This window comes from Chlorocebus sabaeus, chromosome 7 (assembly GCF_047675955.1).
Source record: "Chlorocebus sabaeus isolate Y175 chromosome 7, mChlSab1.0.hap1, whole genome shotgun sequence".
Lineage (NCBI taxonomy): Eukaryota > Metazoa > Chordata > Mammalia > Primates > Cercopithecidae > Chlorocebus > Chlorocebus sabaeus.
In genome coordinates this window covers 67197977-67222268 of record NC_132910.1, presented here as the reverse complement: position 1 = coordinate 67222268, position 24292 = coordinate 67197977, and positions in this window count along the sequence as shown.

The window sequence follows — 24292 nt, the reverse complement described above, 5'->3', positions numbered from 1 at the left end:
TCCTGCCTCAGTCTCCCACATAGCTGGGATTACATGAGCCCACAAGACCCACAGGCGTGGGCCCAGCTAATTTTTGTACTTTTAGTAGAGATGGGTTTCAACATAATGGTCAGGCTGGTCTTGAACTCCTGATCTCAGGTGATCCACCCACCTCGGCCTCCCAAAGTGCTGGGATTACAGGCATGAGTCACCGCGTCCGGCCTGTATCAACCATTATATCATCAGACAAAGTAGATTCATTTGCCCTAAATATCCCCTATACCTATTCATCCCTCTCCTTTCCTTGTGGCCACCACAGATGTTTTCGGTATCTCTACAGTTTTTTCTTTTCCAGTATATCACATACTTGGAACCATGTAGCATGCAGACTGCAGCCTGGCTTCTTTCACTTAACAGTATAAATTTAAAGCTCCTTCACAAATTTCTGTGGCTTGATAGCTCATTCATTTGTACAGCAGACTAATATTCCATTGCATAGATGTACTAGTTATTGTTTATCCATTTACTTGTTGCAGATAATCTTTGTTGCTTCCAAGTTTGGTCAATTATAAGTGAAACCGCCATAAACGTTTGTATATGGGGCTTTGTGTGATCATAAGTTTTCAACTCATTTGGGTAAGTATCTAAGAGAGTGATTGCTGGACTATGTTTAATTTCTAAGAAACTGCTAAACAATTTTACACAGTGGCTGTACCATTTTCCATTTTCACCAGCAATGAATGTTGCTTTACATCCTTGCTTCACATCCTTGCTTCACATCTTTTCCAAGATTTAGTTTTGTCCATGTTTTGCATTATAAAATTTCTAGGCCGGGCGTGGTGGCTCACACCTGTAATCCCAGCATTTGGGAGGCAGGTGGAATATGAGGTCAGGAGATTGAGATAGTCCTGGTCAGTACGGTGAAACCCCGTCTCTACTAAAAACACAAAACAAATTAATCGGGCGTCATGGCACATGCCTGTAGTCCCAGCTACTTAGGAGGCTGAGGCAGGAGAATTGCTTGAACCCACTAGGCAGAGGCTGCAGTGAGCCAAGATTGTGCCACTGCATTTCAGCCTGGGTGACAGAGTGAGACTCTGTCTCTAAATAAATAAATAAATAAATAAATAAATAAATAAATAATTCTACTAGATGTGTAAGTGGAATTTCCTTGTTATTTTAATTTGCAATTTCCTAATTACTTTTGACATTAAGCATTTTTTTTCATATGCTATTTGCCATTTACATAGCTCTTTTGGTGAGGTGTCTTCATTTTTTTTTTTTTTTTCACTTTTAATTGGCTTGTTTGTAATTTTGCGGCTGAGTTTTAACGGATCTTTTTATATTTGGATATATGTCCTTTATCAGATATTTTGCAAATATTTTTTTCCCAGTATGTGAGTGTATTTTTTTATATATTTTAGAAAAACATTCTCTTCACAGTGTCTTTTACAGAGCAGAAGTTTAAATTTTAACTGAGGCAAATTTGCCAATGTAAAAAAATACAATGTACTTTTGGTGTTGTTTCTAAACCTCATTGCCAAACACAGGGTCACCTAGATTATTTCCTATATTGTCTTCTTAAAGGTTTATACATTTTTATCATACGATTAGGTTTATAAATTAGTTTGAGTTAATTTAAAAAAAAAAAAAAAACCATAAAGTCAGTGCGCAGATTCGTTCTTTAACATGTGAATGCCACTTGTTTCAGCAATATTTATTGAAAAGGCTGGCCGGGCGCGGTGGCTCAAGCCTGTAATCCCAGCACTTTGGGAGGCCGAGACGGGCGGATCATGAGGTCAGGAGATCGAGACCATCCTGGCTAACACGGTGAAACCCCGTCTCTACTAACCATACAAAAAAACTAGCCGGGCGAAGTGGTGGGTGCCTGTAGTCCCAGCTACTCGGGAGGCTGAGGCAGGAGAATGGCGTGAACCCGAGAGGAGGAGCTTGCAGTGAGCTGAGATCCGGCCACTGCACTCCAGCCTGGGTGACACAGCAAGACTCCATCTCAAAAAAAAAAAAAAAAGAAAAGAAAAGGCTGTCATTCCTTCATTTGATTGCCTTTGTTCCTTTGTCAAAGATTAATTATATTTGCATAAGTACATTATTTCTGGGTTCTCTGTTCTGTTTCATTGATCTATTTAACTATTCTTTTGCCAGTACTACACTGTCTTGATTACCATAGCTTTATAGTATGTCTTGAAGTTTAGTAGTGTCAGTTCTCCAGATCTGTTATTTTTATTATTGGCTTTACATATAAATTTTAGAATCAGTTTGTCAACATCCCATGAATAACATTCTGGGATTTTGATTGGGTCCTGTTTTTTTCTGGATGAATTTTAGCAGGGCATGTCTTTCTCCATTCTTTAAAAAATCTGTCTTTTTATTTAAGGTATTCTTTTTTTTTTTTTTTTTTTTTTTTTTTTTTTTTTTTTTTCTGAGACAGAGTCTAGCTCTGTTGCCCAAGTTGGAGTGCAGTGGCGTGATCTAGGCTCACTGCAACCCCCACCTCCCGGGTTCAAGCAGTTCTCCTGCCTCACCCTCCAAAGTAGCTGGGACTACCGGAGTGCACCATCATGCCAGGCTAATTTTTGTATTTTTAGTAGAGATTTGGTTTCACCATGTTGGCCAGGCTGGTTTCAAACTGCTGACCGCAGTTGATCCGCCTGCCTCAGCCTCTCAAAGTGCTGCAATTACAGCATGAGCCACTGCGTCGGGTCTGATTTTCTTATAGAGAATATGTAGTTACTATTGCTTTTGTAACCATTGTAACAGACTCTGTCTTTTAATTTGGTATTTAGGCCATTGACACACACACAAAAAGTACTTGATGTGTATGGTTTTGTGCCATATGGTTGTTTTGGTCAATGACAGACCACATCCATAATAGTGTTTCATAAGATTATAATACTGTATTTTTACTGTATCTTTTCTATGCATAGATATGTTTAGACACACAAATACCATTGTGCTAAAGTCCCTATAGTATTCAGTACAGTAACATGCCTTACAGGACTGCCTAGGAGCAAGAGGCTACACTGTAGAGCATAGGTTTGTAGTAGTCTATGCCATCTAGGTTTGTGTGAGTACATATTTTGATGTTCACACAAGAAAACTGCTACTGACACACTTCCCAGAATGTAATCCCATCATTAAGCAATGCATGACTGTAGTTGAATTAATATTTTTATGTTTATGACTTTTCTTTTATTTTGCAATTTTCATATAATATGCCTAACTGTGGTTGTTGTTGTTGTTGTTGTATTTATCATGCTTATTCTCTATACCTCCTGGATCTGTGCTTTGTCATCAATTTTTGAAAATTATTAGCTGTTATTATTTCATATGTTATTCTGAAAATTATCTTTCTTCTCTCCTGCTATACCTATCACAAGTAGTTATACTTTTTGTAATTGTTTCACAGCTCTTGGTTATTCTATTCTAGGTTGATTTATCTTAATTATTATTTTTGTTTTTACGTTGTTAGTTTGGGGAATATCTACTGCATATTATCAAGCTTACTGCTTCTTAACTCAGTTATGTTCAGTCTACTAATGAGCCATATTATAATACAATAATAATGTACATTCTGTTACAATATATTTTTAAAGTCTTCTATAGTTTCCTTTTAATTTTTTCTTTAGAATTTTTATCACTCTGAATCTATACTCATATGCTCTTGCATGTTGTCCACTTTTTCATTAGAGTTTTTAGCTTAGTAATCATAGTAGTTTGCAACTCCCAGTCTAATATTTTCAAAATACTTGCCATATCTAAGTCTGATTCTAAGGGTTGCTTTGTGATTTCAGAATGTGTTGTGCCTTTTAGCACAGCTTGTTATTTGTGTTTAAAACTGAAAATAATATTTTTTTAAAAAACTAAGATAATAGTCCTCTGACGTAAGCTTCTATGTTTATTTGGCTAGGAGTTAGGCTGCATTTACTTTTTTCTGTAGCTGTGGTGTCAGTGCCCCAAATTTCTTCTTCTTGTTGTTTTTGCCTTCTCTGTTGTTTGAATTTCGCTAGAAATTTCTTCTTAAAAAGGATCTGAGCTTTGCAGTTATTTTAATTATAATTCCCTGTTATTAAATAGGAGAACTTTTCATGTGTTAGTATGATGTAGGGGAATAAGAAGCATTCCACAGTTCTATGACTAGTTCTCTGTGTTTTAGTGAGCCTGTGTGTCTAGGCTAAAATCTTCCAAGGACTTGTCGTCCACCCACTTAAGCAGAACAAGAAACATAGAGAAGGCTGCAGTTGAGTGTTTTCCTTCTCCCACGTTCATTAAATTCTGGCAAAACCCAAGTTAGTTAGGCTCTGAGTTTCCCTTGAGGGAAGGCTGTTGTTAATGAGAACATATCACTTCGGTCAATTTGTCATATAAAACTCAAGTCTCAGATGGATCTAATAAGATGTGTTGATTTTTAGTTTGTTCAGCTGAGGATGTAGTCAGCAACTTCGAAGCTCTGGTAGGCTGTAGGTACACATGGAAGTCTCACATTTTAATTTATATTTTACTTAATCATATATGCATACATACAAATATGTATACAATTATAAAATACAATTTATCCAAAAATTTTACAATAAAAAAATCATTTCCCTTTCTTTACTGTCCAACTCTGTTTCCTATTCCCCAGAAGCAACTGCATACAACTGTTTTAAGAGTTTTTTCTTATATTTCTCTCCATGCTATATGTAAATAGTTTATACAAATAACTATTTAAGCTTTTGATACACGATATCAACTTCTCTACTATAGAAATGTATAACTTTGCGTATGTCCTTTTGTATTATTCTTGCCATGCAATTATCATTTTCCTCTTTCACAGTTTAGTTACAAATTGATTAGCGTAAAGTATATTGTTTATATTATTATGCCTGTAAATACATTTCTTAGTTGAGCCTAAGATATTTATATAACTTGATATATTATCACCTTACATTAGTTTTTAATTTTAATTTGTTACATTATGATATTATGTTAGTCTTTAGTTCTCAATTGTTTATTTTCCATTTACTTAATATTGGTCCAAGGATAAGCTCTTTGTCAGAAACAGCAACAACAAAATCTTCTAAATGGAATAAAAACATAATCTATCAATATTCTTTTTAAACTTATGGGTAAATTACTCTGGGATGAAATCATTCTGTTTCATCCTGGAATAATTCCTTCTATATCTGCTTCTTAGTATTGATTTCCAAGCCTCTCTCTCTATTTTTTTTTTTTTAAATCTGTATATTTGTTTGTTGCTTACTTGACTTTTTTTTTTGGTCCCAAAATGTTTCCTTTTCCACAGCTTCAGAGTAATTTTTGAAAAATACAGTATTTTATTCTATTTCTTTGAGATTACAAATTAGACCTTTTTAAGTTTTCTTCAATTTTCTTATTCTCTATGTAATTATATCTAATTTCTAATAACATCTGTGCTTACTTTGATACTGTGGCAAATAACTTCTAAGAAAACTCTTCCCTGCTGATCAGGACCTGAACCAAACTAAGGGTATAAGTATACTCAGAAAGAAGACAAGTGGATTATGAAATCAGACTTCTGGCTTCCAGTTCCGAAAAGCTTAGAATTAACCACTCTATCTTTACAACAAGTGAAAAACTGAACAGAACAAATAATCAACAATTCTTATTGGATTGGTAAGAGAGAAAAGGAACCCCCAGAAAAGTACTGCTCCCAAGATTGGAGACACAGAAAGGCATACGTGAAGAGTCACAACTTATAAAGGCAGAAACTCGGTATAGCAAACTCCACAGGAAATAGTGCCAGGACAGAAAAACTTGAACTATAAATGATGAATTGCTGGAGGCTCAGTGTGAACAATTCTGAGAGATAAAACTCCAGGGAACTGAGTTATAAGGCAGCTTCCACAGGATTGTGAAATTTACCTTCAGGAGCTCCACCAGGTTCCCATATCCCCACAAGAAAAAGTCCCTCATGCTTCTGCAGGGGAAAGAGAAAAGGGACCGTTTTGAAATGTCAAAATAGTCTGTTCTTAAGGCATGACCTCAGGAGAAACTATGTAATAAGAGCCTTACTTGCTGAGGCAGAATCAGTCTAACTGACCTGTAATAAAACTATCCAACTCTAGTTCCCTCTAACTTTATGCCTGGGAGAATTAAAATACCCATTTCCAATCCACACTAGCCATCATCCTGTCCCAACTAAGAGGGGAGAAAAAAAATTGAGAAAAACTTCTGACGTTCACAATCCAGAGGTACAGGCTCACTAAAAGGCTGATATTAATAAAGAATTATAGAATTACAGAATGTTCCCCCCTTTCCCTGGTACTTCACCAACATATTACAAAAGCGCATATTTTTAGCAGGTTTTTTTTTTTTCTCAGTAAACCATGTTTAGATATTTTAAAAAACAAAAAAACCAATGACAAAAAAACACAATTCGAAGTGACAGAGTAAGCATTAGAGCCTGACACAGCTGGAATGTTGGAACTATAAGACCAGTCATTTTAAACAACTGTGATTAATATGCTAAGGGTCTTAATGGATAAAGTAGACACCATACAAGGACAGATGGGCAGTGTAAGGAGAGGGGTGGAAATCCTAATAAAAACTTCAAGAAATGCTATGGATAGAAAACCTTGTATCACAAATAAAGAATGTCTTTGATGGCCTCATTAGTAGACTGGACATGGCTGAGCAAAGAGTTTCTGAGCTTCAGCATACATCAATAGAAACGTCAAAAATGAAAAGCAAAGAGAACAAAGACTGAAAAGAGTAGTGCATTCAAGGACTGTGGGAGAACGACATGTCATCGAAATACCAGAAGAAGAAGAAAGAAAGCAAAAAAAAAAAAAAAAAAAAAAAAAGGATAGAACAAATATTTGAAACAACAATTACTGACAGTTTCACCAAATTAACATCAGACACCAAACCACAGATGCAGGAAGTTCAGAGAACACCAAGTAGAATAAATGCCAAAAAACTACACCTTAACATATCATTTTCAAACAACAGAAAATCAAAGATAAAGAGAAAATTCTCAGAAACGCCAAAGGAGAAAAAAAGAAAAAAACAAGAACTTTGCTTATAGAGAATCAATGATAATAATTCCATCTTTCTTCTCCTCAGCAATTATATAAGCAAGAAGAAAGTGGAGTAAAAAAATTGTGTTCATAACACACACAGACACGCACACAACCCTAGAATTGTGTACATTGTTAAATTGTCCTCTAAAACCAAAGAAGAAATACGGAATTTCTCAAACAATAACTGAGACTATTTGTTGCCAAAAATTGAGAATAATCCTGCCTTGCAAGAAATATTAAAAGAAGTTGTTCAGAGAAAGGGAAAATGTAGTAGAGGTCAGAAACATGAACCTACATAAAGAAAAGAAGAACACTATAGAAGGAATAAGTAATGATAATTTTTTTTTTCTTATTCTTAACTGATCTATCAGATAATTTATTCAAAATAATAATAGCAGCCATATATGTGATGATTATGTATGCCTATATATCATATATATCTCAAAGCACACACAATAAGAATTATACTTATGCTTATATGTTGTTATATAGAAATGAAATGAATTAAAGCAATGATATGAATTATGAGAGAGAAAAATTAGAATTATTTTGTTATCATAAGGGAGTCACCCTACCCATGAAATTGCATAGTGTTTTTGAAAGTGGACTTGGATTAATTGTAAATGCAGATTGTAAACTCTAGGAAAACCACTAAAAAAGGATCAAAAAAAAAGATGTCTAACTAACACATGCTATGGAAGGTGAGAAAATTGAATCATATAAAAAATTCAATTAAAACCCCCAAAAGGCAGAAAAAGAGTGGAAGACAAAAATAGAAACAAAAAAAAAGTATAATCACAGGACAATATTAAATGTATTCAAAAGTGCATATTCATAAGCATTTCAATAGTATAAGCATGCCTATAGAATTATTACTAGTATCAGTCATTCATTAATTAAAATACTGTAAGACTGACATTCATATATTATTAAACTTAACAAATTATTAATAATGATAATTATATATGCATATGCATTCATAAAGGGACACAGATATAGGTTGGAAGTGCAGTATGTTTACAAACTGGTGATATCTGGTTTGAATCTACCCAGCTGATTTACTTTGCCAGCATAACTTTGTTTGCTTTTTTTACTGATAAATCAGAATACTCTTAAGGGACTAATATGCTTTATGCCTTATTGGCCTCACATCTGCCTATTTCTTATACTCAGATGATTCACATATTTATATTACCTGAAGGCTTCTGAAGATAATATAATCCCTAGAGTTGAGATGTGTGAATGAATTTCACTCCTAGAATGATCAGATTTTCTTGCCTCTATTTTCTCTTTATTTTCATCATTCATTGATCTTGTAAACAAATGTATATACCTATACTCTATGAAAGTTCTTGATATGCTAAAATTATTTGTGGAGTAATATACACTGTGTATAATAAAAACATCATTTAATAAAAACCAGCAATGGGAAAGCACTGCACCTCTGTTAGGCAAGATCAGGCTCATTCAAGGTTGGATGGCTGTAGATAAAACACCTATTAGAGTAGACAAAATACAGCACACTGACGACACCAAATGATGTCAAAGATCTGAAGCAATAAGCACTTTCATTCACTGCTGGTTGAAATAAAAAATGGTGCAGCCACTTTGAAGACAGGTTGGTTTCTTGCAAAACTAAATATACTCTTCTTATATGATCTAGCAGTCATGCTCCTTGGTATCTATCCATAGGAGCTGAATACTTATGAACACACACAAATCTGCACATGGTTGTTTATAAATACAAAACTTGAATGGACAAACAGTGGTACATCTAGACAATGAAATATGGTATAGAACTAAAAAGAATGAACTATCAGCCATGAAAAAGCATAAAAGAAACTTAAATGCCTATTACTATAGGAAAGAAGCTAATCTGAACAGGCTGCAAACTATATATTCCTTCTATCTGACATTCTAGAAAAAACAAACGTATGAAAATATTAAAAAGAAATGAATCAGAATTTTTAGGACAGGGGAAATGTGTATACTATATAATGGTAGATACGTGTCTTATACATTGGTTCAAACACATACAATGTGCAACACCAAGAATTAGACATAAAGTATACTGTTGACTTTGGTAATCATTCTGTATCAATGTATTATAGATTCATCAGTCACAAAAAAAAAATACTACTTTGCTATAGGATGGTGATAATGAGTGAGGGTACGGATGTGTGGGGTCAAAGGGGTTGTTATGTAAAATCTTTCTATCTTCCTCTCAATGTTGCTGTGAATGTAAAACTATTCTATAAATAAATAGTTTGAATAGTTATTTAAATTATTTATTGAATAATTTCAAAAATACATCAAGTGATTTTTGTTAGTTGATGACAATATTCTATAACTGGATTTGGCTAATGGTTACATGTGGCATGTATCTATGCAGAAATCCATAGAACTGCATACTTAAGGTTTGTGAATTTTACAGTATGTAAGCAATGCCTAAAAAATAAAAAAATAATAATTTTTATGTTAAGAGGAAAAATACAGCATTTTGTTTATCAATTAATTAATTGGTTTTGTTTCTATCATTCGAAAATATGTTTGATGAAACCAGAATTCACATTCTTTTTATCTTTTCACAGTTTATTTCTTTTTTTTTTTTTTTGAGATTGGGTCTTGCTGTGTTGCCCAGGCTGGAGTGCAGTGATGCAAACTGTGCTCACTGCAACCTCTGCCTCCAGGGTTCAAGTGATTCTCCTGCCTCAGCCTCCTCAGTAGCCAGGATAACAGATGTGTGCCTCCACGCCTGGCTAATTTTTGTATTTTTATTAGAGACGTGGTTTCACCATGTTGGTCAGGCTGGTCTCGAACTCCTGACCTTGTGATGGGCCTGCCTTGGCCTCCCAAAGTGCTGGGATTACAGGCGTGAGCCACTGCCTCCAGTCCCACAGTTTATATCTTAATACCAAGAAAGGGGTTGGAGCAATAATAAATAACATATTACAATTTATTAATACAAATATAACTACTCCTTTAGATGAAAAATACAGTAAATTTAAGCTTTAGCAGAAGATATTTTTAAGTTGGCAGACATAGAAGTGATCCTGCAAGGTATAAAGATTTTCTGGGCATTATATTTGAGAAATACAAATATTTATTTTAGTTTTATTATTAATGTTTTGCAATAAACTCAAATAATTCAATGAGATAAAAAAGACCCCATTAAAATGTGGGCAAAAGACATGAACAGTTTTATTTTTCAAAAAAAGACACAGAAGAAGTCAACAAATACAAGAATAAAATCTTCAACATCACATCATCAGAAAAATGCAAACTGAAATCATAAGGATGCACTCTTGGACTTCAGTCAAAATGGCTATTAATAAAAAGTCAAAACACAACAGATGTTGACAAGGGTGTAGAGAAAAGAAAACATTTATATACTTCTAGTGGAAATATAAATCAGTACACCATCTACAGAAAACAATATGAAGATTTTTAAAAGAATTAAAAATAGAATTATCATTCAACCCAGCAATCCTACTACCAGGTATCTACCCAACGGAAATCATGACATCAAAAGACACCAGCACTTGTATGGTCATTACAGTATAATTCACAATAGCTAAGCTGTGGAATCAACTTAAGTGTCCATGAATGGAGGACTGGGAGGACTGGATAAAAGAAATGTGATACACACACACACACACACACACACACACCATGGAATACTACTAAGCCAAGGAGAGTCATCTGCAGTAACATGGATGAAACTCGAGGCCATTATCCTAAATGAAATAACTGAGAAACAGAAAGTCAAATACCACAAATTCTCACTTATAAGTGGGAACTAAATAATAAATACAAATGGATGTACAGAGTGAAAAAAATAGACATGGAGGCTCCAAAAATTAGCAGGGTGGGAGTGGGGTAAGAGAAGGTAACTTACCTGTTGGGTACAATTTTCACTATTAGGGTAATGTGTCCACTAAAAATCCAGACTTCATCACTACACAATATATGCATGTAAGAAATCTGCACTTATAACCTCTAAATCTATAAATATAAAATTTAAAAAAGTTTTACAAAGTTTCTTTTCTTGCTATATTTCCACTGATAGTTATATGCTGTCCCATATCTATTTTAATCTCCATTTTTCTTTTTGTTCTATAGTAGTTTTCATATTGTAGATGGCTCCAAATTGTTGCTAGATTAAATCTTAGAAGGGATTAATAGGGATTGAATTTTTAAAAATCACCAGAAAAATTCTACAAGTATACACAATGACACTTAGAATTTGATACATACAAGGATATATAACTGTTGCTGGAAATATTTATTCCAAGTTCTGTATAATAGTAGTTTGACTTGTTAACATTTTTATGGGTCAACAATATGTTGTTATTATAGTTATAAAAATAATAATATTGGCTATTAAAATGGAATATGAATCAGATGTTGGTAGAATATTTAACATAGTTTGAAAACTAGAAAGAAATATTTTGAGAGACCTGAATTCAAATCTCAGAATGGTATTTTATTAGTGATATCACTTTGCATGGATGTTTGTACACTGGCACTGGCAAAACAAATGAAACACTGAAAAACTTGGCAGACAAAATCTGTTTATTTTATCTTTAGTCAGTTTCTTTCCATCTTCTCTATTTCTGAAGTTTTTCTCAATGCCTTAGGGGGAAAAAAGTCATAAAAGTTGGACTTTTCAAAGAGAAGTGCATTCTCCTTATCTTAAAGTCAATTGCAAAAAAATTCTATTGAAATTTTCTCAGATTTTGCTTTGTAATCAATGGACACCATCATTCCCTCAATAGTGTTAATATTTAAATAACTGAGATAACCACAGAAGATGACTGCTACGTAATACATTTTTACTTCACCTTGTTGATACGTAAGTTGAGCTTTTATGTAAAGTTCTTATAAGTGACTGTCAAAGAAATAATCAAATTCTCAACTAGAAAGCACCTATATTTTACTTCGTACAAGTATTTCACTTTATATGTGTTCAGACAATTGTTTCTTAGTTCATTTTGTGCTGCTGTATCAGAATACCTGAGACTGGGTAATTATAATAAACAGAAATTGATTGGCTCACATTTCTGGAAGCTGGGAAGTCTAAAATCAAGAAGCTGCATTTAGAAGGGTCTTCTTGCTGTGTTGTAATGTGATAGAAGGCATCACAAAGCAAGCGAACAAAAGATCTAACTCATACCCTCAAGCCTTTTTAAAACTGGCATTAATCTATTCATGAGGGTGGAGCATTCATGAGCTAAACACCTCACTTTATTCCCAACTCCCAGCGTTATTGGATTGGGGTTAAGTTTTCAACACACGATTTTGTTGGCACATATTAAAATTATAGCAGTTATACTAGAGAGAGTTTAATTATTTAAACAACGTGAAAGCTCTTTATGGGCTTGAGATTACAATCTAAAAGAGCATATATACTCAATGCATGTTTCTTTACTCTGTTATCTAATTACTTGCTTTTGCTTTCTTTTATATCCTTGCTTCATTTGTGTCCTTTTATTATGTGGTGAAGGAAATATTCTGGTACCCAAAATATACAGAGTCAAAAATATGCAAATTATTCTAGGAAAAATGCGTGTCTGAAGCATAAGAATGCTCAAACAAGACATATACCGTCACAGATTTATAAGATAATTTAATGTAAGTTTACATCGTATACTCACCACAGCTCCAACTATATTAGTCTTTTGCTTTAAGAGAGTTACAATATCCAGAATCACCACTTCTTTCCCTTTTTGTGTGTTTTTACTCTCTTCCCCCCTTTCTCCCTTCTCCTTTTCCTCTTCCTCTTCCTTCTCTTTCTTTTCTTGCTCCCCATCTTCCTATTCCTACTTCCACTGGTTCTTTTTCTCCTTCTCCTTTCTATTTTATTCTTCTTTTTAAAAAGAAAATAACGAGCAATATCAGCATCCCTTTCAGTGAATATTTAATCTCACTAAAGGCAAAGGATATTTAAAGAAATCAGTATGAACATAGAAGTAATCTATTAGGGTAGTAATCAGTGACAATGGACTTCAGTTACGTTAAAAGACTTCCTAATTAAGCAATGAAGAACACAGTTTCACCGGGATTTTAATGACAGCATCAATACTTTACAATGTCAAGTCACCCTGTTAATGAAGAAAAGTATAGCTGAAGTATAATGTAAACAAGTCACCTTTGTTACATGTTTAGAAAGCATATGTCCCCTATAATGTTGTTTTCTATTATTGCAAAACATGAATATTGTTTTACTTTGTACTGATGAATGACCTTACATTCAGTGAAATTCAGGATAAAAAATGGAAAATAAGCACAAATATGTTATTTTAAGCCCTTTTTTAAAAAAACAAGGATAGCTGCAAATGAAAATAATGAGCAACGTATGTTAATTCCTTTTTGGTATACTCTGTAGAACTGAGGTATATTGTGGTGTATGGTTCAGGTGGTTCTAACAGCTAGTCTTGTTTTCCTTCCTTACTGCCTAACAGTCTTAAGAAACTATTTAACATTTTTAGTATTGATTTCTGTCTTAGTTACATCATGTTGAAACAAAATAGCACGAACTGTTTGGCTTAAACAACAGACATTTACTTTTCAGAGTTCTGGGGGCTGGGAGATCTAAGAACAAGGTGCTCACAGGTATGATTCTTAGTGAGAACCATCTTCCTTCCGGGCAGACAGCTGCCTTCTCACTGTATCCTCACCTGATAGAGAAAGAAAAAACAATCTCTCTGTTTTTTTTTTTTTTTCTTTTCTTTTCTTTTTTATTTTTAATAAAGGCACTAATACCTTCATGAGGATCCTACCTCGTGGCCTCATCTAAACCTAATTACCTCCCAACAACCCCACGTCAAAATACAATCAAATAGGGGCGTGGTTAAGGCTTCAACATATAAATTTTGAGTGAACACAAACATTCAGTCCAAAACAACTTCACTGTCTTAAGAATTCAATAAGAAAAGGAGTGTAAACTGCTTACAGGTTTGCCATTAATAAGTATTTCTCATGCCCTGTCCCTCTATTAGTAGTAACAAAACATTTTTTCCTAAGTAAGGAAATTTTAGAACATATAAACTACTAAAATACTGTTAAAATAGTTTTGAATGCAATTAGTCATGAACAACTTCTATGCAATTGCATATCTCGTTATGTTTACTCAGTAGAAAACAAAGTATGAACACAGAATGTAGGTATGTAACATCAAGGAATATGTCTCAGCTATCTTCACCTTTGTGCCAGTTATCAATTTATTATCTCTCGGTTCAAAATTCCCCCTTCAGCATATATTACAACAACAGAAGGAGTTTTTTAAAGCATTTCTTCATTAAAGTGAGCACCATTAAAGTGTTAAACTTTCCCAAAAGAAGGCACTGTAAGAGCTTAGGAGTTTAGGAAGACAGGTTCTCCTGAGATTTCTGACTACTGTAGTGGGTAAGATGTATGGGTATGAGAACTTACTGCTAAGTGTGACCCAGCCTGTGTTCACAGCATGATCCCTCCATGGTCTTTCAGCCGCAGACTGATGGTAACCTTCTGTGTGGCCCTCTTTATACAAAAACTGCCTCAAACGCTTCCTGATTTGTACGAGTGCCTTGATTGCCCTCTGCAAGCTCATACGTGTATTGTCTGCAGTCCTGGAGAGCTCTCATTGACCCTTACTATAGGAGCAAGGCCCAGTCAGGTCCTGTCGTGCACCAATGCTTCCTCCATAGCCAGCTATCTCCACAGCTTCCCTACATCCCACTTCCTGTGTATGTCTGAGCTGTGAGTTACTGCTCATCAATTCTCCGGCTGTACTTGGAAGACTTTTCGGACTGCTTGCCCATTGACTGTGGACCAGCTGCTTGCCTGGACAATCCAGCAAACTTCTGCTATCCAAGGTACTGAACTACACATTTTCCAGAGAGTACTGAACTTTGGGGTTGAGAGGGAGGTCTTCTTCCAAAGTTATTCTTTCTTTGGTACTTTCTCTGGGCCCTAATTTACCATAAAACAATTTCTTATACAACTATCTTATAGTTACTCTTTCATCATAGTTTAATGAGTTTTCCTATTAAACTTCCCCTGTGTAACCCACTGTGCGGTTTCTATCTATGTATTATTCCCAGATTGATACACTGCTAAACACTTTGTTACGCTACTACCCAAGTCCTGTGGAAAACTGAAATTACACCCTTGTTTTAAGTTATAAATTACTATTTATTTCTTTCTTAAACCTATTACGGCTCACTTACAGCTGTCTCCTATTAACAGATATTTTAAAATCAGTAAGAAGATTTCCTATTTTGTTCTTGAAACTTTTAGTACCCTACTAGTCATGTGGTAGTTATAAAGTAAGTGAGTTCAGGAACAGGTTCACAAAAATAAATATTATAATATATTAAGAAGTAGACATACCATTTTAGCAAGTTTGAAAACATTTATGTTACTTTCAAGACATACAGAAGTAAGGTAATAAATAGTTAACTGTGCATGTGCAAATGGGGAAACTGAAGCTCAGAGAGAAACCCTAATTCATCTACAGCCAGTAATGCTGTAACACTGAGCTAGGATTTTATCTCAACAGGTCTGACTTCAGTGTTCATGTTTCCTACAGAATAAATGATGGGTGACCAGTTCATGAGCTTTAAATTAAAGAGAGGAGAAGAAAGAGAAGAGAGAAGAGGAAAATAAAATTTCAAGGAAAGAACAGAGAAGAGAGCAAAGAAGCGGTAAAATTAAGGTAGTGTAGATGAAAATGGGTTGAAAAGTTTTCAGGATCTTATTAACACTTAAATCTGCAATTGCTTATTGTAAATATTGAAGGAAACTTATTTAATCCGGGAACTCATTAATCTTTTGATGGACCGAATGCAAACATTGGCAAACATCGATTTAAGAAAATTTTGGAAAGAAAGATATTCACTTTATTTTAATTTTTCATTGAGTTTGAATCATGTTTCCGAATAGAAGAAAAATGTTTGTATTTTACAGTAAAACATGATATAATAAATGTTCAAAAAATTAGAATGCTAAAAAAACTTGTCCGATAATTTGGAACAAAGTGTTTTAAAAACAAATTTCAAGATTCAGGTAAAAAGATATAATTAAGGAAGTAAATAATAGCATTGCTATTCATCAGAAAGTTAAGAGAATCTTTTAATGGGATTGATTTATAATTAAAATATTCATGATGCTGGTATAAAACAGAAGAAATGAATCCTCAACTATAATGAACAAGTTAATTATAATGATAAGAGATTTGAAACATACTAATTTGTGCTAGAGATTTAATGTTGAAAAAAATAAGGACAAAAGAATAGTAAATGTAATACTAGTCTCAAAATTTTGCCCTTGCTGGAAGCCAAGAATATTGCTTATAGTGCAGAATGTTTGATATCAAAATACATACTGAATGTGACAAATTGAAAGCAGGAAAAAAAAGTTATACAATTTTTTAAAAGATGGTAAAGTAAAATTTACCGTAAGTTTTAGATTCTTACATTCTTACATTCTTATATTGCATTTAGATTCTTAATTATGATGAGCTTTCTTTAAGCATTAAAATCAACAATAATATGTTCAGGGCAATATTGATAATGTGAATTGGAAGGGGTGTTCAACTTTAGCACAGAACCGAAAAGCATCTGCTGATCCTTGTACCTCTTATAACAAATCAGGGTTTATGTCAGCAGTTTGATATCAATTGCCACGTTCTGTACCAAGACTAGAAGGATACTATGGTTAATGTTACAGCCTGAGTGGTTAACTGAACAATGACAGAATTGACAAATATGTTAAGCACTGATATCTTTTAAAGCTCTCTATGAAGATGGCACTATATTTTATTTAAAAATCTGTCTTATTTTAATTTTTAAAATAACATGTTGCACTTTATAATGTGTATATGGTAATTTACTTTGGGAAATATCTGTATATTAATTATGAATAAAATATGTAACAAAAAGTTTGCCATCTATAGCAAAATATCACCATAAAGCTAGCAGCAGGAATTCTCCAAGTGGATAAATATATATCACATTTAATAAATTATTAATGAGGAAAAAAAGCATGCCAAAATTTTCCTTGAGGCTCATAACCTCAGCAATGAAATATAATTATTTGAAATGCTAAACACAATTTCCCTAATATCTTTAATAAATTGTTCCTGACAACTTTTCTACTTCCTAATGTGTGTAGTTTTTGTAAAGATTAAAACTCCAAGTAAACCAAGGTATTGTTACGTTGCCGGAATTCACTGTGAGAAATATAGAATTCAAATAATTGTATAAGAAGGAACAGATAATTTTTACCTAGTTTTTAAACTCATATTTAATAAGCTTGCAGTATGTAAAATATAATGTTGGTTGTTGAAAAATACTTTCAAAATGTAATACTGCATTTTCTTGTTTTTAGACTTTGTTAATAAATATGCAGCTAAGAAAAACATTTATAATAATTTTTGTTTAAATGTGTTTTATTTAGGAATAATTTTCACCTAAGAAATATTCCTAAAGTTGTTTGCTTCAGAAATGTACCTAAAGATTTTGAGAAGCAGATAATGGAAAAATAAGAAATTTGGTGAAATAATTGGCAATTGGAAAAACATATCTTAATGAGAGAAGGGTAAGATATAAATTCAGCATTATAATATAGGAAGCAAAAATAATTATTTTGTCCTTATGAATCCAACAGTTCAAAATTGAAGAACATGGGTTTTTATTCTAGATTGCCAGGGTTTGCCCCTAACTTTTGCATTTATTGGCTTTATAATTTTCAGTGAATTATCTACTCCTTCTATGTTGCAGCTTTGTTATCTGTAAGATGACAATGAATATGATTACACGAGTCACAGGTTTGTTGTGAATATTAATTTCTGAATTCATTCATTCTGATATATCTTGAGTCATTATGGTGGTTTAGAATTATTCAAAGTTTTGGGAATATAACAGCAATGAACAAGACATACATGGTCTCTATCCGGTTTACTTTTCAGAAGGAAAAGAAACAAAATGTAAAGAAAAGAAATAAATGAAATCCAATGAGTGGTGCCATTGAAGCATGCAAAATCAGAGAACTTTCAGAGAGTGATTAGGAAAATGAATGAAATTCAGAAAGCAGGGCTTCTTTAAGCTGAAACCTGAAATAGGAATGGAACCAGCCATTTGAGGATATGGTGACTCACTGTGCAAAGGCCTTCCTGTTGCAATTAACATAATGGGATACTCAAGGAACAGAAAAAACACTGTCACAATTAAATGACAAAACCAAGAAAAAAAGTTATTACAGATAAGATCTGAATTATAGGTAGTAGCAGATCATGTAGGATAAAAAATCTTAGAATAGTCTTTTTAATATTAAAAAAAAAAAAACCCACAAAACCAAACCAAACAAAAAACCTAGCGATTACTACAAATTAATGTTAAAAATATCTCTTTTGGGGTATATCACCACTGATCCTGCAGAAATACAAACTACTATCAGAGAATACTATAAACACCTTTATACAAATAAACTAGAAAATCTAGAAGAAATGAAAAAATTCCTGGACACATACACCCGCCCAAGGCTAAACCAAGAAGTTGAATCCCTGAATAGACCAATAATAAGTACACTGAAAAACTTATTTACTATGATCAAGTCGGCTTCATCCCTGGGATGCAAGGCTGTCTCAACATATAGAAATCAATAAATGTAATCCATCACATAAACAGAACCAATGACAAAAACCACATGATTATCTCAGTTGATGCAGAAAAAGCCTTCAATATAATTCAGCAGTCCTTCTTGCTAAAAACTCTCAATAAACTAGGTATTGGTGGGACATATCTCAACATAATAAGAGCTACTTATGACAAAACCACAGCCAATATCATACTGAATGGGCAAAAACTGGAAGCATTCCCTTTGAAAACTGGCACAAGACAAGGATGCCCTCTCTCACCACTCCTATTCAACATAGTGTTGGAAGTTCTGGCCAAGGCAATCAGGCAGGAGAAAGAAATAAAGGGTATTCAAATAAGAAGAGAGGAAATAGAATTGTCTCTGTTTGCAGATGACATGATTGTATATAAAGAAAACACTAGTGTCTCAGGCTAAAAACTCGTTCAGCTGATAAGCACCTTCAGCAAAGTCTCAGGATACAAAATCAATGTGCAAAATCACAAGCATTCTTATACACGAATAATAAACACAGAGCCAAATCTTGAGTGAATTCCCATTTACAATTGCTACAAAGATAATAGAATACCTATGAATACAACTTACAAGGGATGTTAAGGACCTCTTCAAGGAGAACTACAACCAATGCTCAAGGAAATAAGAGACCACACAAACAAATGGAGAAACCTTCCATGCTCGTGGTTAGGAAGAATCAGTATCGTGAAAATGGCTATATTGCCCAAAGTAATTTATAGATTCAATGCTATCCCCGTCAAGCTACAATTGACTTTTTTTCACAGAATTAAAAAAAAAAAACCCCAAACTAAATTTCATGTGGAACCAAAAAAGAGCCTGCATAGACAAGACAACCCTAAGCCAAAAGAACAAAGCTAAAGGAATCATGCTACCTGATTTCAAACTATACTACAAGGCTACAGTAACCAAAACAGCATAGTACTGGTATGAAAACAGATATATAGACGAATGGAACAGAGTAGAGGCCTCAGAAATAGCACCACACATCTACAACCAATCTGATCTTTGACAAACTTAACAAAAACAAGCAATGGGGATTCCCTATTTAATAAATGTTGTGGAGAAAACTGACTAGCCATATGCAGAAAACTGAAACTGGACTCCTTTCTTACACTTTATACAAAAATTAATTCAAGATGGATCAAAGACTCAGACAAAAGACCTAAAACCATAAAAATCCTAGAAGAAAACCTAGGCAATACCATTCAGGACATAGACATGGGAAAAGACTTCATGAATAAAACACCAAAAGCAATTGCAACAAAGCCAAAATTGGCAAATGGGATCTAATTAAACAAAAGAGCTTCTGCACAGCAAAAGAAACTATCATCAGAGGGACCAGGCAACCTATAGAATGCAAAAAAAAAAAAAAAAAAAAAAATGCATTCTATCCGTCTGATAAAGGGCTAATATCCAGAATCAACAAGGAACTTAAACAAATTTAAAGAAAAAAACAACCCCATCAAAAGCGGGCAAGGATATGAACAGACATTTTTCAAAAGAAGACATTTATATGTCTAAGAAACATACGAAAAAAAGCTCATCATCACCGGTCATTAGAGAAATGCAAATCAAAACCACAATGAGTTACCATCTTACACCAGTTAAAATGACGATCATTAAAAAGACAGGAAACAACGGTTGCTGGAGAGGATGTGGAGAAATAGGAACACTTTTATACTGTTGGTGGGAGTCTCACTCTAGTTAAAATGGTGATCATTAAAAACACAGGAAGCAATAGATGCTGGAGAAGATGTGCAGAAATAGGAATGGTTTCACACTGTTGGTGAGAATGTAAATTAGTTCCAGTATTGTGGAAGACAGTGTGGCGATTCCTCAAGGATCTAGAACTAGAAATACCATTTGACCCAGCAATCCCATTACTTGATATATACCCGAAAGGATTATAAATCATTCTACTGTAAACACACATGCACACATATGTTTATTGCAGCACTATTTACAATAGCAAAGACTTGGACCCAATTCAAGTGCCCATCAATGACAAACTGGATAAAGTAAATGTGGCATATATACACCATGGAATTCTTTGCAGCCATAAAAAAGAATGAGTTCATGTCCTTTCCAGGGACATAGAGGAAGCTGGAAACCATCATTCTCAGAAAACTAACACAGGGACAGAAAACCAAACACTGCATGTTCACACTCATAAGTGGGAACTGAACAATGAGAATACATGGGCACAGGGAGGGGAACATCACACACTGGGGTGTGTCGGGGATGTGTGGCAAGGGGAGGGAGAGCATTCATTAGGAGAAATACCTAATGTAGATTATGGGTTGATGGGTGCAACAAACCACCGTGGCACATGTATAACTGTGTAACAAGCCTGAACATTCTGTACCTGTATCCCAGAACTTAAAGTTTAATAAAAAATAAAAATAAAATAAAACAAAAACTAAGTTCCCTATGGAAAGAAAACATCCCTTTGGGTACTATAATAAATATACTAGAGGACAGAATGTAAGTTGGTAATTGAATTAGTAGCTAGTACAATAACCTAGGTAAAAAATACAAACCTTGGTCAACAGTGAGAATAGGGACGATGCAAAGAAGTGAACACTTTAAGCTGATTATTCTGAGTTTCAGTCCAAAAGCTATTTGAAGAATTAAGCGTGGAAGTTAAGGAAGACTCAAGATGAATCCCAGGCTTTCAGGGTGAGCAACTGGGTTGGGGGTGGTTCGATTGCTATTTACAAACTTTGGAAAGATTTAGGTAATTGTGTAGCTTGCGGAGGTTGCGGTCAAACAAAAATTCTATTTGGACACATTAAGTACAGGATGCAGATTGCATAAACAAATGAAAATATAAACAAGTTGTTGTATATGTGGTTCTGTGGTTCAAGGGAGGATTGGGAACTAAATATATAAATCTGCAAATTATTATTCTATCGATGGCATTTAAAGCCACAACGCTGTATGACGTGTTCTAGGGAGAATATGTAAATAAAGAAGTGAGGCTAGATTTAAAATCAGGGGAACCCTTAAGATTTAAGGATCCATCAGAATGGGAGGGAATAACAAAAAAATAAAAAGCCTAAGAAATAAAAAACAAAGAGATTTGAATGTAATTCTAATTCTATAGAATAAATCAAAATAGAATATATACAATAAATAAAAGCTTCATTTAGTAATGGAAATATTATGATAAGCATAGACATACAAATAATGATAATTTCCACTATGTAAATATTATGATATGCATAAATATACTAATAATGATAGGTGAAAATTATCTTCACTACATTTATATTCCCATGTAATATTTGTCAAGCATTGCTCTAGTTTCTTATAAATTTTAGCTTATTTAAACCTCATAGCAACCCTTTTAGGATTTTGACAATATGACAAATTTACCCAGATTTCATTCTAAAATTTGCCCATGTGGTAAAGTATCAGTCTTCTGCATTGAAACACAGCAAAATTCCACCATTAATAATGTTTCCCTAAATTAATTTGGCAGCATAAAAGTGTGCATATGGTTTAAGCTAAATTAAAAGAAAAACTAGATTTAAAATTCCATGCATTGTATAGCTTGTGAATATTTAAACACACAAAAATATAAAACTAAAATATAATGTGCAACATTCATAGTAGCTTAGAATTTATAAAGTGAATAGAATCTATAAAATTTATCCAATTTCTCAATGCTATTTAATGTCTTCCCTTTTATAATTTAAATTCTTGTTAAATTCATAAAAGTCCTTTCATAAGTTCATAATTATTACACAACTATTTTGTTTTGGAAATAGAATAAATGACAGTATAATTGATTCAGCAATCTACTACTTCACTGACTGAGTGGCTGATTCCATTGATCTGATTATTAAATTGCATTTCCTCCTTTACCAGTCTACATGTATACCACCTGCAATTTAAGACTGAGTCACAAAACGATGATAAAGAGTAGTATGGGATTTTAAAATATTGTATTAAGATAGAGGCAGCTACCAACTAAAGATGTTGCCAGTTTAATCATACCAGCTGAACCTCTCTAAATGTTTCAAATACATCAAAACAGAGTATTTATAAAGTGGCAAAAAAGATTCTATACAGATAGCCAAACTGAAAAATCTAATGAAAAGTATTTCTTATTTAAGTTAAGCATCTGCATACTTACTTATCCTGGAGTTATTTTTTTCTGAAATATTTTAATAAGTTTCTTAAAATCATCTTGGAGGGATGGATAATAGCATTCAAGGGCATATGGAAAACAATTTTTATTACCATAAGGCAAGGTTAAGTTAAATAAAATAATCCTAGGCTTTTTTTTCTCTAAATATATAAATGCCATTTGCTCCTCATGTCAGTAACTTTAATTTTCTTCACCTTTATTTTTCTCTGATGTAAACTACTTTTTTTACATTGCCCAGTAAAACATTTATCTCTACAAAGAGCTCAATACTTTCTAGCTGAGAAGATATTGAATGTGGCATTCTTGCTCAATTCAATTAACAGCAATACAATATATATTTGAACAGCAACATTGAGATAGAGCAACAACAAATAAAAACAAAAGTAATTTTAGCTTCCAGAAAAACACACAGAAGTGATCTCATTTACACCAACTACCAGATGCTCATAAATATACAATTTAAAAATTATGTCAAAAAATATTCAGGGGCCTAGTATGACAATATTACGAAAGAGCACAGATAGGGCAACATCCTAAAAGCTATCAGGGGGCAGGTCAGACACTACATAAAAATAAAAATCAAGGATATAAAATAGAAATGCTCTACCAACAATGTGATACAATGTAGCCTTTCTGATATCTAGTAAAGGCTGCTCTCAATCATAGGGTGTTTGGACGATCCTGTAGACATATTTTCTATCTCATAATGAAACACTATCAGAATCTTCAGAGTGGGTAAAGCTCTGGTAATAAATTTGTCATAACATGATAAATCCAAGCAGACTGAATCAAGATATAAATATAAAACTTTGAAGTTTTCATCCACTTTGGCTCTTAGGGAGACTTGACTGGACTGGCAATGTCAATATAATAAACTACAGTAAAGGGTATAGAAGGTTTTCTTAGAAAAAAATATTGTAGAAAAAGCAAGGTCATTCTCTTGTCACATAAGAATTCTAAGCATCAAACTTGGAAATAAAACACTTAGATGCTATATAGTAAATTGGAACATTTAACGATCTTGATTGGGGGAGCATTAAATAAATTATCTGTTTAAGCATAAACAGCTTCATTATCAACATGTCTAAAAGTTTCTCTCGAACGGAATAGGGTTCAAACTGAAGATTAGGGACCCAATTACAGGATTACTAGTTGTATTATCTTTGTCTTACAAAGGTACTTACACACTTACTTTCTATGCATAATTAAAATGACTTTCCCCAAATGGTAAGACATGCCATATAATTTCAACAAGAGGTATGAAGATGGAATAATTCATTATTTGTTAAGAATTGTATTGTAATTTAAGGAAATCTAAAAATATTTATTAACCTAAACTACTAATATATTTTTCACACTTGTGACTGTTTTATAGAATTTTCTTTTTTTTCCCAACTTTGTTTTACATTCAGGCGGTACACGAGGAGATTTCTTACAGGGGTAA